Consider the following 16979-nt stretch of genomic DNA (forward strand, 5'->3'; position numbering starts at 1 on the left):
TAAAATATTCCACGCCTACGGGATGTGCCACGCCTCCTTTTATAAACTCATATATATACACCTTACTATAAGCACCTACCATTGCTGTGCCTGCATATCAAATTTCAAGTTTGTGGGGCTTATGGTTCCCAAGTTAGAGTTGATAAAAAATTTCACGGCTATGGGATGTGCCACGCCCCTTTTACAAACTCATTTATATATACCGTATTTTAAGCACCTGCCATAGATATGTCTGCATACCAAATTTCAAGTTCATGGGGCTTATGGTGCCCAAGTTACAGCTGATAAAAAATTTCCCGGCTATAGGATGTACCACGACCCCTTTTATAAACTCATTTATATGTACCTTATTATAAGCACCTACCATAGATATGTCTGTACACCAAATTTATTTATTTATTTATTTATTTTATTTTTTTAAGCTTATACAACAGAGCCTATCATATAAACTAAGAAATCGCAGCGCTAGCTACATAGGCTATCGGCTGACTGGTGAGGACTTGCTGATTAGATGCTTCGTAGGAGATCTGAGTCCTTTAGAAACTTGTAGATCTTAGAGATGTTGTCTTTAGATGGATTAATGAGAAGCTGTAGGGGCTCACTTGACTCAAAATTTCGTCGTCTGTGTATCTCCAGTGCAGGGCAGAAAGTTAATAGATGTAGAACACTCACTGTTGCGTCGCAGAAAGGGCATGGGTTTTGCTGATTGCCTTGTAGTAGATATGCGTTCGTGATTATGCTGTGACCGATGCGGAGCCTTATATAGGGTGTGATGTAATTTGTCGGGATACATGACGGGTAGCACAGTTTCTTTCGGGTAGGATTAATTCTGGCATAATGGTGTCTATAGTTCACCCAATCTGAAATTAACTGGGTTTGTCGCTGCTGAAAAACAAGTCGGTTGGCGTCGCTTTTACATATCAAGCTAGATGTGATAGTCGGAGTTCTCCTCATTACTTTCGCTGTTGTGTCAGCTACTAAATTACCGTTGATGCCCGCATGTCCTGAAACCCACATTAGTCTGAGTTTCTGAGGGTGCGATATCATCATGTTTCTTATGTAACCGATAATGTAGTTGCTGTTGTTCAGATTTTTGATGCCTTCAAAACAAGAGCGACTGTCCGAGCATATTATGAATTTGCCTTTGTATTTTATTGCATATTGCATAGCGTGAAGGATCGCAACAGCCTCCGCAGTGAATATCGAGCAGAAAGCGAGGAGTATTCCATACGATATGTCTACACCATTTTCTTTAACTACAGCAAAAGAAATGTGATCCCCCTTGGAGCCATCCGTAAATAAAAGTTGGCACCCGTTTGCTTTGGATTGACCTGTTGTATCCAAAAAACGAGCATTATATTCTGCAGTCGTGGTGCTGGATTGTTTAAGCTGGATTAGTTCATTAAGGAAAGATGTTCTCCTTAATAACCAAGGCGGGCGAACAGTTTGTCTTGGTATCGACAATTTGGACGGTAATCTGTTTTCTTTTGCATAGAGTGAGCATTTAGAGATCGCTGATGGAATTTTAGGCCGAGTTGTGCGTACCATTGCCAGTTGAAAGTCCTTGCGTAGGAAAGTGTTGTAGGAGAGCAGGAGCTTCGGATAGAGTTTTTTTATACTATCCTCCAGGTTATCTACGAGACAAGGTAGTCCAGATTCCGCCAGGATGTTTTTGATGGGAGATGTTGGGAATACGCGTATAGATCGACGAACTGCTGCGTGGTAAGGGGCATTCAACATTTTCAGGTTGCTTTTCGCATGTATTCCATATATTTCCAGACCATAATTAATAACTGAAGCAATGAGGGCTCTCGTAACATTAATCAGCAAGTCCGGTCCAATGAGCGAGCGTTTAGAGGATAGATATTTTACAATATTTAACTTAGTATAAAGCCTGCCTCTAACATATTTACAATGCTCTTTGTAAGAATACTTAGAATCCAACACTAAGCCTAGAAACTTAAGTGTGTCTGTACTGGTGATATTTACATTGTTGTGAGCCAATAAAGGAAGAGCACAGTTTAGTTTCTTACAAATATGTAGCAATTTGGATTTACTGGTTGAAATAGAAGCGCCTGAAGAAAGGGTCCAAGAGGAAATAGTGGATAGGATGGAGGAAAAGGTTGTCATAACTGTGTGTAAGTCCGATGTTTTAGAAAATAATAAAACGTCGTCCGCATACATTTGGTGGCCGATATTTGGGAAGTCCGAGAGGATTATGCTAAGCTCGTCAAAAGCAATGTTGAAGAGGATGACGGACAGGACGGAGAGCGGACGCTGGATTTTATGAAGTTGTATATTCTTTGCCCGACATTCCATTTATTGAGTTGTCTTAGCACCACATGTATTCCTATGCGATCGAACGCTTTTAAAAAATCAAGCGATAGAAGAGTGATATGGTTCTTGTGGGACAAAGCATCGGAGATTACATGATCAAGATGTAGGAGGGCGTCGAGCGTGATTTGACCTTTTTTAAAGGCAACTTGGTTGTGGTGCATGAGTTGGTTGGAATGTATAAACCAAGACAGTCTGGTAACGATCATTTTTTCCAGCAATTTACCGAGGCAAGGGAGTAAGGATATGGGACGATAACTGCTTGCTTCACAAGAGGTTTTATTCGCTTTTAGGATAGGAATGACTGCACTAGTTTTCCAGAGGAGGGGATAGTTGCCTGTATAGAAAATATTATTATAGTGTGTGAGGAGGCGTGCAATAAGGGACATGGGAAGATGTTTTATTATTGGGCACGATATCTTGTCGAAACCAGGGGTTCTTCCTTTTACCGCAGATAGGGCTGTTTGGAGCTCCAGCAGCGTCAGGTCGGCATCCAATTGTTTGGCTGAAGGTGTTAATCTAGGATTAGGCGATATGCTCGTCGTGTGTAGCTACTGTTACGGCCAAAGGATACGCGCACGGCCGCTGCAATTACGTTTAAGCGGCGGCTTAAACATCATCCGCCCTGCAGTAATGCTCTTTCAGGGCGCGGATTGTGTTGCCCAGGACGCGGTGGGTGGTGCGGCCCTGGTAATTGGCCGTTTGTAGGCCTTGGGTAGTGCGCGCGATCGTCCGTTGCGCCGTCTTCTTGCGCGGCGGTTGCGGCGCCTGATTGCGCGTGTTCTTCCGCGCCTTCTTCTTCGGCGGCGCGCGCCGCTGGACGCTCCTCGGGGCCTTTGTGGCCGCTAGGGGCCGGTTGGACTGCTGCTTCCGTTGGCCTGTGCGCGAGGGCTTGTTAGCTGCCACATGCAGCAGCGTATGGTGCGCTAAGCCGCAAACCTTGCAGCTGCCTGGTGAGTCCCATTCCGCGGTAGTGTGGGTGAGGGCAAGGCAGTTGATGCAGTAACCCTGTGCGCGGGCTACTCCCAACCGTTGTGGCGGCTTCATCGCCTTGAAGGCCGAGCACGTCCGCAAGGCGTGGTACCGGTGGCAGAGCGGGCATTGTAGGCAGTTGTCCGTTTCCGCCGTTGGAGCTAGGGACATGCCTTCCCTGATGCCATGATGTCTTCGATCTAGAAGTAGAAGCAAAGGCAGAGAAACGAGAAGTACTTGGGTACAATATTTAAGCGCGAAGTTAAGACCCTTAATATACAGAAGGAAAATATGTATAGAATTATGTATTGTGCTTTTGGAAGGAAGCACAGTTTGACAAGTGGCCGCGTGATAGCTCCATTTAGTGTACGGATTTCTACGACACGTATGTGGTTATCAGGGCCGTGGCGAACGTTTTCGATTCGTCCCAATCGCCACTCGGTGGGGGAAGCGAATCTTCTTTGATCACGACGAGTTCGCCTGGCTGAGGATCGCGTTGTGGGGTTTTCCACTTGTATCTCTTCTGAAGATCTTTGAGGTAATCTTCTTTCCAGCGGCGGCTAAATTGGTGGTGAAGTGCTTTGACTTTCTCCCACCGGTTTAATAGGGGGAGGTCTTCCGCATCAGGCTCGGGAATGGCCAATAGCGGTGCACCTCGAATGAAGTGACCCGGAGTAAGTGCTGTCATAACAGCTGGGTCTTGGGAAAGTGCGGACAGAGGCCTCGAATTGAGGACTGCTTCAGTTCGCACCAGAAGCGTCGTGAATTCTTCAAAGGTAAACTTGTGGGTTGCAGCGGTTTTCTTTAGATGGATTTTAAAGCTTTTCACTGCAGATTCCCACTAGCCGCCCATGTGGAGACACAGTTTATTTCACAACTAGGTATTGAGGGGCGCGTGCGCGTAGACCGACGTTTATTGCTGGACTAACGTGTCGCTGATTTGGGCACGAAGATTTTAGCCGGCCATGCGCGCTCGGGAATCATTTTCGGAGTCGCTTTGCCTCCACACAGTTACGGCCAAAGGATACGCGCACGGCCGCTGCAATTACGTTTAAGCGGCAGCTTAAACATAACTTTACCTCAAATACAGAAAAGTTATCTCCGATAAATAGGGGCCGTGGAACATTTCGCATACGCTACGCTATACCTGTAAATATATATACGTTACAGTCTAACGCATACTCTACGCTATTCATCTATATGGATATAAGACCGTCTGAATAAATTGTTTAAATCCCTTTTGAATAAACCATAGACCGATGTGAAGGATATAACTTCGTCAAATCCAGAAATGTTATCTCCGATAAATAGGGCCCGTGAAACATTTCGCATACCCTACGCTATACCTATAAATATATATACCTTAGAGTCCAACGCATACTATACGCTACATATCTATATGTATATATGCCCGCCAGAATAAATTTTTGAAATCCCTTTTCAATGAAACATAGACCAATTTGAAGGATATAACTTCGTCAAATACAGAAATGTTATGTCCGATAAATAGGGGCCATGGAACATTTCGCATACGCTACGCTATACCTACAAATATATATACGTTAGTCTAACGCATACTATACGCTATACATCTATATGTATATAAGTACGCCAGAATAAAGTTTTTAAATCCCTTTTTTCGATGAAACATAGACCGATTTGAAGGATAACTTAGCCAAATCCAGAAATGTTATCTTCGATAAATAGGGGCAGGGTAACGTTTCGCATACACTTCGCTATACTTATTAATATATATACGTTAGAGTCTAATGGTCTGATTATGGCAACTTAACGTAATTTACGGCTCTCCCTGTTAAATGGGTGTTGCTTATAATTGAACAGCCGAAACTTAACGTAACTTAATGCCACGTCGAAATCTGTTTCATTTTGATTCTCTAAGTTCTGCGTTTCGTTAAGTTAAGTTAAGTTGCCAGGCTTTATTTAACGCATACTCTACGGTAGGGATGGGCGGCAGAGCAGCGCGGGCAAGCAGGTACTAGATGCGTGGTAAAAATTTAAAACCGAAAGGGTTAGCAATAGCCGTGTACGTGTATTAACCCATTTTATGCAATGTATATTGCCAAAGGCTTTATATTCACCTCTTTGTATATTTCTAACTATATTTGTAGTCTATTTATTACAAATAATTCAACATCATGAAATGCCGACCAACTTATTTTTTTATTAATAAATCAATAAAGTTTAAATTGATTATACATACGTAAAAAATAGAATGTGCTTCATACTGGCGAACAATAACGTGTTAACGATCTTGCTTGCGCATGTGTTCGTAAATAAGAGAGCCGAGCGCTGCCACTAGGCTCAGTCGGTAGAAAACCGTCATATAAAAAGGTTGTTTTTTTATACACATAAGTATGTATGATATTTTGATTTGTCCCAAGTTTTGGTGCTTTTAGGAAAGTTGGAAGCCATGGGGTCTCAGATTCGTGAGTACTCACATATACTTGTTCTCTCATTCCGATCTCACATACAGATGCAATTCGCGCAAAATTTTCTGTTTCCCCACGAGCATAATTACCTCACCTCATCTACCCAACGGTTTGCACATTTGCCCGCGGTTTGCACGTTTGGGCATTTTGCCCGTATGTGCACATTATGCCCATCGCTACTCTACGGTATACATCTCTATGTATATAAGTCCGCCAGAATAAATTTTTGAAATCCCTTTTAAATGAAACATAGACCGATTTGAAGGATAACTTCGTCGAATCCAGAAATGTTATCTCCGATAAATAGGGGCCGTGGAACATTTCTAATACGCTACGCTATACCTATAAGTATATATACGTTAGAGTCTAACGCATACTCTACGCTATACATCTATATGTATTGAAGTCCACCAGAATAAAGTTTTTAAATCCCCTTTTAATGAAACATATACCGATTTGAAGGATATAACCTCGTCAAATCCAGAAATGTTATTTCCCATAAATAGGGGTCGTGTAACATTTCGCATACGCTTCGCTATACCTATAAATATATATACGTTAGGGCCTAACGCATACTCTACTCTATACATCTATATGTATATAAGTCCGCCAGAATAAAGTTTTAAAATCCCTTTTCAATGAAACATAGACCGATTTGAAGGATATAACTTCGTCAAATCCAGAAATGTTATCTCCGATAAATAGGGGCCGTGGAACATTTCGCATACGCTCCGCTATAGATATAAATATATATACGTTAGAGTCTAACGCATACTCTACGCCATAGTAAAGTTTTTAAATCCATTTTCAATGAAACATATACCGATTTGAAGCATATAACTTCGTAAAATTCGGAAATGATATCTCCGATAAATAGGGGCCGTGGAAAATTTCGCATACGCTACGCTATACCTATAAATATATATACGTTATAGTCTAACGCATACTGTACGCTATACATTTATATGTATATAAGTCCGCCAGAATAAATTTTTTAAATCCATTTTCAATGAAACATAGACCGATTTGAAGGATAACTTCGTCAAATCCAGAAATGTTATCTCCGATAAATAGGGGCCGTGGAACATTTCGCATACGCTACGCTTTACCTATTAATATATTTATATACGTTAGAGTCTAACGCATACTCTGCTCTATACATCTATAATATTTATATAAGTCCGCCAGAACAAATTGTTTAAATCCCTTTTCAAAGAAAAATAGACCGATTTGAAGGATAAATTCGTCAAATCCAGAAATGTTATCTTCGATAAATAAAGGCCGTGGAAGATTTCGCATACGTTACGCTATAGCTATAAATATATATATACGTTAGGTTCTAACCCATACCATACGCTATACATCTATATGTATATAAGTCCGCCAGAATAAAGTTTTTAAATCCCTTTTCAATGAAACACCGACCGATTTGAAAGGTATAACTTCATCAAATCCAGAAATGTTATCTCCGATAAATATGGGCCGTGTAACATCTCGCATACGCTTCGCTATACCTATAAATATATATACGTTAGAGACTAACGCATACTCTACTCTATACATTGTGACGGACTTTCCTGAGTGCTGGGCGTAGCTCTCGGTCGTCCAGGGTCCTGTAAGGAGTAAACACCCTATCTCCTCAAGAAATTAGAACACACTCGCTTCTAGTTTACAGCCTCTTTATTCGCTATACTCTCGCTATATCTACTCTCTAAAGTATAGAACTAGAGTAGGTTTAAACCCTACAGCTAGCACCAGTCTCAGTGGTTAAAGCCCACTTCGAATATACAATAATAGACTCGGATGTTGATCCCTCTTCCACTATCCGTGTGACCCACGTTGCAACGCGTGCCACGTATGCCTAGCTAATGAACAATGCTTGTTAGCACTGCTCTTTTATACCATTTTTGTCCATCCGCAGACAGTTAGTTATCCTCATTACAATTGTTTGTGCTTTTACATTTTATGTAGGTATTGTATGTTGTACGTATTTCTTATACTGTGCATACAAAGTAATAATTCAAAATATATTAGTGGATACATACATACGTACTAGTATAATCCAAATAGATGCAGTTCAATAAGCTTATGTACATACATACGCATATATATAATAATTCAAAACATAAGTGTACATATATATATATTTGTACATGTGTGTATACAATTTCAAATCAACAATTCAGGGTAAATAGTACAAAGGATATATATGTGTGTATATAAAAGTTGCTGTGGGGCCCAGGGCCACAGGATCCGGGGTCCTCACACTCCCTCCTTACTCCCGGCAGCAAGACTTACGGTCACCTTGCCAGTTTTGGTGATTCGCACTCTGTACGCCTGTCCGTTCACGATGCGTCTGAATGACTGCCGCTTCAGTTGCTGGTGGTTTACGTGCGACTCAATTTCCGTCACCAACTCTTCCGGCAACGCACCTACGTCCGGATGGACCTGCCACTCCGATGGCACTCTCGGCTCAGCCTCTTCTAGCCAACGCTCTATTTCCGCCACTAAGTCGGCATCTGCTGCCACACTTAAATCCGCTTCCGCCGACGCCTCCTCCACAAAATCACTTTGTCCACCGCTCGCCAACGTACACGCCTCGATCGCGCCCTCACTAAGGCACAGCTGTTGCGGCGGTGGATGTGGCTCTTCCGATACCATCGGGTCGTATAGCCTGATGCGCATGTGAATATGGCGCCTTTTGGCAGGACGAGATGGTTATGGGTGTTGGTGCCCGCTCTACTTCGCCATCACATTCACCACTTGGCCCGCTGTCGTCGGATCGTACGCTTACGTGCGATGATTCATGCTCCATCTCCTCCTCTTCGCTCGTCAAATGTGGCGTATTGTTTGCCAAGTACTCTGCACCCCAATAGGCAGCCATCTCTGCATCTTCACTATTTTGGGGCAGTACGAACGGCTGCGTACTTTCGAGGCTTTCGATGTCCTCGACGCCGATTTCTTGCTGTTGCCTGCCACTGTTGCCACCGCCCTCGCTGGGGCTACTTGGCCGGCCAGCGTCGTCATGCTCGCCTCCGGTGCTGTTGTTGTCGCTCGAATTACTCGACCGGTCTCCACCGCTGCTGTCACTTCTACTGTAGCGTCGAATTTCGTGCTCTGTTAGGCGCTTTATATGTACGCGCAAAACGCCGCCCTCCACTTGCTCGGCTACAAAATTTGCCTGTTGCTGCTGCTGTTGCTCGATATTTTCGCGAACTTGTGCCTTGGCGCCCGCGGCACATCCTTTTTATTGCCGACAGTTGCCATTGCGCGACCAACTGTATTTTCATAGTTTTCCGGCACTTTTCCAGCAAAATTTCGGTAATTTTGCTGCCGTTTCACTTTCACATTGCATATTTGGTTTTTATTTGTTTATTTGTCATCCTCGCACAGCTGTAGTTTGGTGTCGGGGTTGCTGACTATCCAAAAGGGAGTTTTGTAGCGTTGTTGTGAACTGGAGTAGATTTCGGGTTGCCATTGCGGTATTACTCCCCTTCTTATTACGATTATTATTATTAGTAGAATTAGTGTTATTTTGTTATTATAAATGTTTTTAGCTATTATTAATATTTATAATTATAATAATTATTAATATTTATAATTATATTACTATTGCTGTTGTTATTATTAATTTTAATATTATAATGATAATTATTATTATTTTTTTTTATAATTTTCTTTTGTGCTTCGTGCCATCTGCATCTTTCATTGTTTTCCCTTGGAACCTTAATTTTTTTCTTCTTCTTCTTCTTCTCATTCTTCTTCTTCTTATTATTATTATTATTATTCTTCTTCTTCATCTGATTTAGGATTCTTCGGCTAGCTTCTCATCTTTCAGGGCCTCCGCTGTCATGGCGGTTGCTCCCCTGCTGGCAATTGCCGAGTGTGTGACTTCAGTCTCTGCTGAAATTTACCTATTCGCCGCTGTGCGCCGAATTAGGCTCAGACGATGCCACGGGGGAATTTTCACCTGAGGCGTTGCTCTCATAAAATGGTTTGAGATCACTCACGTGCGCTGTTCTTCATTTCCCTTTGTGCACCTTGTCGAGTTCTACGATCACAGGTGAGATAAAATTTAGAACGCGATGTGGTCCGCCGTATTTCGGTGCAAGCTTAGCCGCGAAATTGTCCACGGCTTTAGACAAGAAGTGTTCTTTCACCAAAACCCTGTCTCCCACGACCGGTTGCCACGATCTTCTTCGCAGATTGTAGTGTCTCGCTTGCTCTGTCGTTGCCTTTTGTTGGTTTCGTCGCACTAACTCAAACACCTCTTTCATTCTCACCGCTTTTACTTGCGGTGTTGTGGCATCTTCGCCGGTCTCGTCATATAATGAGTTCGGTAACCTTGGTTATCGCCCTTGGACGACGAACGCCGGGCTGTAACCCGTTGCGTCGCACACGCTCGTGTTGAGGGCCAAAGTCATTTCTGGCAACAGATCATCCCAGCTCTTCTGGTCTTTGCCTGCGAACTGCGCCAGTAGTCGCTTGTTGTTACGGTTAGCTCTATCCGTCGGATTTTGCTGCGGTGTGTACGGAGCAGTGAATTGGTGCCTTATTCCCATCTCCTCCAGGAATTGCTTAAATTTCGAGCTGGTAAACTGCGTTCCATTATCCGTGATCAAGATTTTTGGAATGCCGAATTTGCCGATAATCCGCTCTCTCACTGCTCGAATTAGTCCCTCCGCTGTTGCCTTCCGCATTGGTACAATCTCGACCCATCTTGAGAAACGATCTAGTATTACCAGCGCCATAGTGTTTCCATGCTTGGATCGCGGAAGAGGTCCTACGAAATCAGCACACACCGTCGCCCAGGGTTCTTCCGCTAGCTGCGTCAGCATCTTTCCGGCTGGTTGCTGCTGGCTTGGTTTGTAAAGCTGGCAGGTCTGACATTGTCGCACATACTTCCTCACGTCGCGGAGCATGCCCGGCCAATAATATCGCGCTGTCGCCCGCGCTATCGTTTTTCTGATCCCCATATGGCCTGCACTGGGAACATCGTGAATTTCCCTTAACACCCCCCGCCTTTGCTCTGTCGGTACACATAATTTCCATGGCAACACGTCTTCACCGTCGATTTGGCCTGATATTCGCCGGTACAGCTCACCATTTTCGATGACAAAGTCAGGAAACTTCTGTGGGGACCTCTCCACCTCCGCCATCTTGTCTTTCAGCCACTTGCACTCTACCGCTACTCCTCCCGCCGTCATCGAACCAAGCAATGTTTCCTGGGGCTGTCTTGACAGCGCGTCTGCTACCACATTCAGCTTACCTTTGCGATACTGCACATCGAAGGAGTACTGCTGCAGTTCCAGCGCCCACCTTGCAATCCGACCGGATGGACTCTCTATCTTACTCAGCCATTTTAGCGCTAAGTGGTCGGTGATGACGGTAAACGTATATCCTTCTAGGTAGGGTCTCATTTCTCTGATCGCCCACACTATGGTCAGGCTCTCTTTCTTCGTTGGTGAATAATTAAGTTCGGCCTTGTTGAGCCGGCGACTCGCATATGCGATTACGCGTTCTTTTCCTTCAATCTCTTGGGTGAGAACAGCTCCCAGCCCGTAGTCGCTCGCGTCTGTTTGCAGAGTGAACTTCTGCGTAAAGTCGGGGCAAGCCAACACTGGTGCCTCGGTTAGCGCGTTCTTCAGCGCTTCGAACGCTGTCTGTTGCTCGTCGTTCCATTTCCACTTGTGGCCCTTCTTTAGCATGGACGTCAGCGCATGCGCCACTTTGGAAAAGTCGGGGACAAATCTTCGGTACCATGAAGCTATCTCTAGGAACCTGCGTAACTCCCTTATATTTGTCGGTGGTGTCAGCTCTTTGATAGCCGCGACCTTCTCAGGATCGGTGTGAATGCCCTTCTCGCTGACGACGTGACCCAGATACTTCAACAGCTTCTTGAAAAACTCGCATTTTTCTGGGTTGATCCTAAGATTCGCCTGCCTAAGCCGTCGGAAGATCTCCGAAAGATGTTGGACGTGCTCTTGCAGGGTTGTGCTGATGACAATAATGTCATCCAGGTAGACAAACGCATACGGCTCTAGGTCTGGACCGATAACTTGGTCTAACGCACGCTGGAATGTCGCGGGGGCGGAGTGGAGCCCAAACGGCATTACTCGCCATTGAAAAAGGCCACGCCCTGGCACTGTAAAAGCAGTGTACTGCTTGCTCTGCTCTTCCATTGGGATTTGCCAGTAACCGTTTTTCAGGTCTAGGCTGCTAATGTAACGCGCGCTTCGTAGTTGATCAAGGATATGTTGGATCTTCGGTAGGGGGTACGCGTCGGGCACTGAACGCTCGTTTAGCTGTCGGTAGTCGACGCCGAGTCTCCATTTGCCGGTCTTCTTCTTCGCCAACACTATTGGGGCGCTGTGCGGGCTGTGTGAGGGTTCAATACACCCTTTCCGGATAAGGTCGTCGATCTCCGCGTTGATGATCTCCTGCATCTTCGGGTTCTTCGGGCAATACCTCTGCTCGGTCATCCTTCATGACGATCCGGTGAGTGGCGATATTTGAAACTCCAGACATCTTCTCAAATTTGCATAACTCTGACATTAAGAACTCCCTCGCTTCGTCGGTTGTCGTGGCTTCTGTAGATATGGGGTTTGATTTGGGTTCATCGCATTTACCTGACTTTTCTGCACCTCACTCGCATATTGCCGTGAACGTTTCTACTCCTGGTGCGCAGCTCTCTTCTCGGAGTGTCACGTCTAAGTCTCCGCAACATAATCGGACCCCCGGTTTTGCCAGGTAATCGGTTCCAAGCACCACGTCATCCGTCAAACCAGGCAGTACCAAAAGATCGCTTTCATGCGCCTGATTCGCCAGCTCCACTTGCGCCGTTATAGCCTTCAGCACCGTTCTGGATCTCCCATCTCCCATTACCACACGCGTGTTCACCTTCCTAACCTCTCCCACATCCAGTTTCTTAAACATGGCCTCGCTCAAGAAACTTCTTGTTGCCCCTGTATCAACTGCAGCTACTACGTCGACCTCGTTTACTCTAATCGCCGCCATAATTCGGCCATCTGACTGCCTTAGGACACTCTTTAGTTTGGGCGAGGCTGTTCTACCGGACGCCCCACTCCTCGCCGCAAATGGGACCTCAACCCGTTTCCCGATGCACTACGGCAGCACTCTCGAGTCGGGACATTGCATCGACCACAGGTCCAATAAAACTCTCTCCGTGTAGCTCTGCACTCTCTCGCAAAATGGCCATCTTCTCCGCAATGTCTACACGCAGTCCACGGATTTACGTACTCCGTCTGTGGTGTTGCCACACCGCTGTGTGATTCAGGTCGGCGCTGTGTCCTCTCTGCTCTAGCCGTCTCGTCACTCCTAGGCAGTTCGCGCATGTGCTGATATCTCTCCGTGACCCGCGGAGTGGTTCGCGCTGCGGCTCTCTGTGGCTCTCTCACCGGGGGGATATTTTCCATATCTTCCGCCAAACTCACTAGCCCTTCTAGGGTGGTGAACTCGGATCGTTTGACATACCATTGGAACTCGCTTCTAGAGTTTCTGTAGATACGCGTCAGCTTCTGCTCTGAGGGGTAGTTCGCGTGTCGCATCAAACTCTGAAGGGCCAACACATTGTCTTTAAATTTCTCGTTCGGTTGTTGGACGCGACGACGGATCTCATCGTCTAAGGTTTCGTGGTAGCGAGAGTTTAAGAAGAACCTTAGAAAGTCTCGTTTGAAGTCCTCCCATTGTCGCCAATTCCGGTTATTACTGCGGAATCATGTCAACGCCTTCTCCTTAAGTAGTTCTGGCATTGCTCGCGGTAACAAGTCGCGATTCACCTCATATACTTCCGCCAATTCTTCTACACGCTCGATGAAGCTGAGCGGGTCTCGGCTGCCGTCGAATTTGAAACCCCACTTACGGACTCGGTCCATGATGGTTGCCAGCGATGTTGTAGGATACGTTGCGTATGGCTGTGGTGTCTCAAACGCGTCAACGGGCATTGGTGACTGCATGACACTGGCTCCCTGGCTTCCACTTGGTGTTGCTGCGGTAACATTCAGCGCAGGCTTCGTATAAATGAAGAGAAACGTCTTCGCAGCTCTTCGACTGTTCCTGTCTGTTCGAGGCCGAACTCTGCCATATAGGTCAGCAGCTCCTCTCGGTTGAGGTAATGTATCCACTTTCTCTTCACCATTGTTTTTTTTTCACACTGCTTCTTCACTGGGCCGCCTACTAGTAGTTCTTCGGGTGGTCACTGCACTCAGTGTCTCTATCACTTGTGTTCTCTCTTATTTTTTTTCACTTCACTTTTTTTTCACGGCACTCTCCTTTATGTTTCGTTTCCTTTAGAGTCCCTGCTCGGGCACCATTTGTAACGGACTTTCCTGAGTGCTGGGCGTAGCTCTCGGTCGTCCAGGGTCCTGTAAGGAGTAAACACCCTATCTCCTTAAGAAATTAGAACACACTCGCTTCTAGTTTACAGCCTCTTTATTCGCTATACTCTCGCTATATCTACTCTCTAAAGTATAGAACTAGAGTAGGTTTAAACCCTACAGCTAGCACCAGTCTCAGTGGTTAAAGCCCACTTCGAATATACAATAATAGACTCGGAGGTTGATCCCTCTTCCACTACCCGTGTGACCCACGTTGCGACGCGTGCCACGTATGCCTAGCTAATGAACAATGCTTGTTAGCACTGCTCTTTTACACCATTTTTGTCCATCCGCAGACAGTTATCCTCATTACAATTGTTTGTACTTTTACATTTTATGTAGGTATTGTATGTTGTACGTATTTCTTATACTGTGCATTCAAAGTAATAATTGAAAATATATTAGTGGATACATACATACGTACTAGTATAATCCAAATAGATGCAATTCAATAAGCTTATGTACATACATACGCATATATATAATAATTCAAAACATAAGTGTACATATATATATATTTGTACATGTGTACAATTCAGGGTAAATAGTACAAAGGATATATATGTATGTGTATATAAAAGTTGTTGTGGGGCCCTGGGCCACAGGATCTATAATATTTATATAAGTCCGCCAGAATAAATTGTTTAAATCCCTTTTCAAAGAAAAATAGACCGATTTGAAGGAGAACTTCGTCAAATCCAGAAATGTTAATAATAATAATAATAATAGATTGGCGCTTACACATATGTTAGTGTTTGGCCAAGCTTCTCCTCCGATTTGTGGCGTGCGCCTTGATGTTGTCACACAAAGCGGAGGGACCTACAGTTTTACGCCGACTCCGAACGGCAATTGTATTTTTATGAGAAGCTGTTTTTCATGGCAGAAATACACTCGGAGGTTTGCCATTGCCTGCCGAGGGACGACCGCTGTTAAGAAAAAACCTTTTTTTCTATATTTTTGCGATGTTGCTTTGACCAGGGTTTGAACCCAGGCATTGTGGAGTGGAAGCGCGCACTGCTTACCACTACACCACAGCGACCAGAAATGTTATCTTCGATAAATAAGGGCCGTGGAGGATTTCGCATACGTTACGCTATACCTATAAATATATATACGTTAGAGTCTAACGCATACTATACGCTATACATCTATATGTATATAAGTGCGCCAGAGTAAAGTTTTTAAATCCAAAATAAAGATTTAAATATGGGCCGTGTAACATTTCGCATACGCTTCGCTATACCCATAAATATATATTCGACATAGCATGTCCCCACCAGAGCTTAACAACGTAGTTATGGCTGTTGAGTTGGTTATCCCGATAACCCACTTGATTTAGCGTAGTTTCGCCATATAAAAATGAAAGCACTTAACCATTTCACTGAGTTTTGCCGCCATCTGTGGGTCATTAGCGATAAAATTAAAAAAAATTCGTTTCCTACTAGTGTTTGGAGTTTACTAAGATCAGATAAGATTTACTCCGGTTTTTGAAAAAAAAAAATTGAAATCTACCCTCTCTCCACTTGACTTCAAATCTATTCCGTTTTTTTCATTCATGTTATGCACTTCTTGGGGCTGTTTTTTGAGTGCTCACCACCGGTTTCAGTAAAAAAAAATTGTAAGTTAGCCACTGTTAAAGAGTAACTCTTTCATAGGAATGCGTCAATAAAGTAACTTCGTTAGTTTTTGATGTATGGCTGTAGAAATTGGCGGATGCAGAACTTTACTTAAGTTTACTCTACTTTACTCTACGCTATATATCCATATGTATATAGGTCCGCCAGAATAGATTTTTGAAATCCCTTTTCAATGAAACATAGACCGATTTGAAGGATATAACTTCGTCAAATCCAGAAATGTTATCTCCGATAAATAGGGGTCGTGGAACATTTCGCATACGCTTCACTATACCTATAAATATATATACGTTAGAGTCTAACGCATGCTATACGCTATACATCTATATGTATATAAGTCCGCCAGAATAAAGTTTTTAAATCCCTTTTCAATAATTCGATTTGAAGGATATAACTTCGTCAAATCCAGAAATGTTATCTCCGATAAATAGGGGCCGTGGAACATTTCGCATAAGCTACGCTATACCTATAAACATATATACGTTAGAGTCTAACGCATACTCTACGCTATACATTTATATGTATATAAGTCCGCCAGAATAAATTTTGAAAATCCCTTTTTAATGAAATATAGACCGATTTGAAGGATATAACTTCGTCAAATCTAGAAATGGTATCTCCGATAAATAAGGGCCGTGGAACATTTCGCATACGCTACGCTATACACTGAGAATAAAATCTGCGTAAATATAACGAAAACTTGCGTAAATCTTACGAAGTCTTTCGTCATTTTGAGCCACGAAAGTTTTCGTTGATTGTACAAAACCGTTTTTTAATTCAATTCAATTCATCTTTATTCAGTCTATGATTGAAAATCTTACAGACTGGATTAAACAGATTACATAAATAAGTATTATACGATAATAGTGTTAACATAGCAGTGCATGAACTAAACCTAAGAGTAAAACGATTCAAGCGTGGACTTAAATAAGGATCTTGATGATGAAAATTCGATATCGATCTTCTTAGAGATGTTATTAAATTCCGAGAGCGCTCTAAATATAGGCGCTAACGAAGTTTGCTTTAACTACACTAAGATAAAAGGGAGGTTGAGATCGTAAGGTTCTGTGAGGGCACCCTGAAATTGTGCATATGGAAACTGTGCATACGAAATAATGCATATGAAAAAAACCGAAATAATGCATATATGCACAGTTTCGGTTGAAAACCGCAATAATGCATATTAGAAA

General features: G+C 43.7%; 1 protein-coding gene across 1 annotated transcript in view; it reads left to right on the top strand.

Moving 5' to 3' along the window:
* LOC118747251 (protein doublesex) overlaps window positions 1-16979 on the top strand; it is a 1135543-nt gene that overhangs the window by 680057 nt on the left and 438507 nt on the right. The gene's annotated exons all lie outside the window — the stretch shown is intronic.

Source organism: Rhagoletis pomonella, unplaced genomic scaffold, assembly GCF_013731165.1.
Source record: "Rhagoletis pomonella isolate Grant_MI unplaced genomic scaffold, Rhpom_1.0 Rhpom_scaffold_00001, whole genome shotgun sequence".
Taxonomy (NCBI): domain Eukaryota; kingdom Metazoa; phylum Arthropoda; class Insecta; order Diptera; family Tephritidae; genus Rhagoletis; species Rhagoletis pomonella.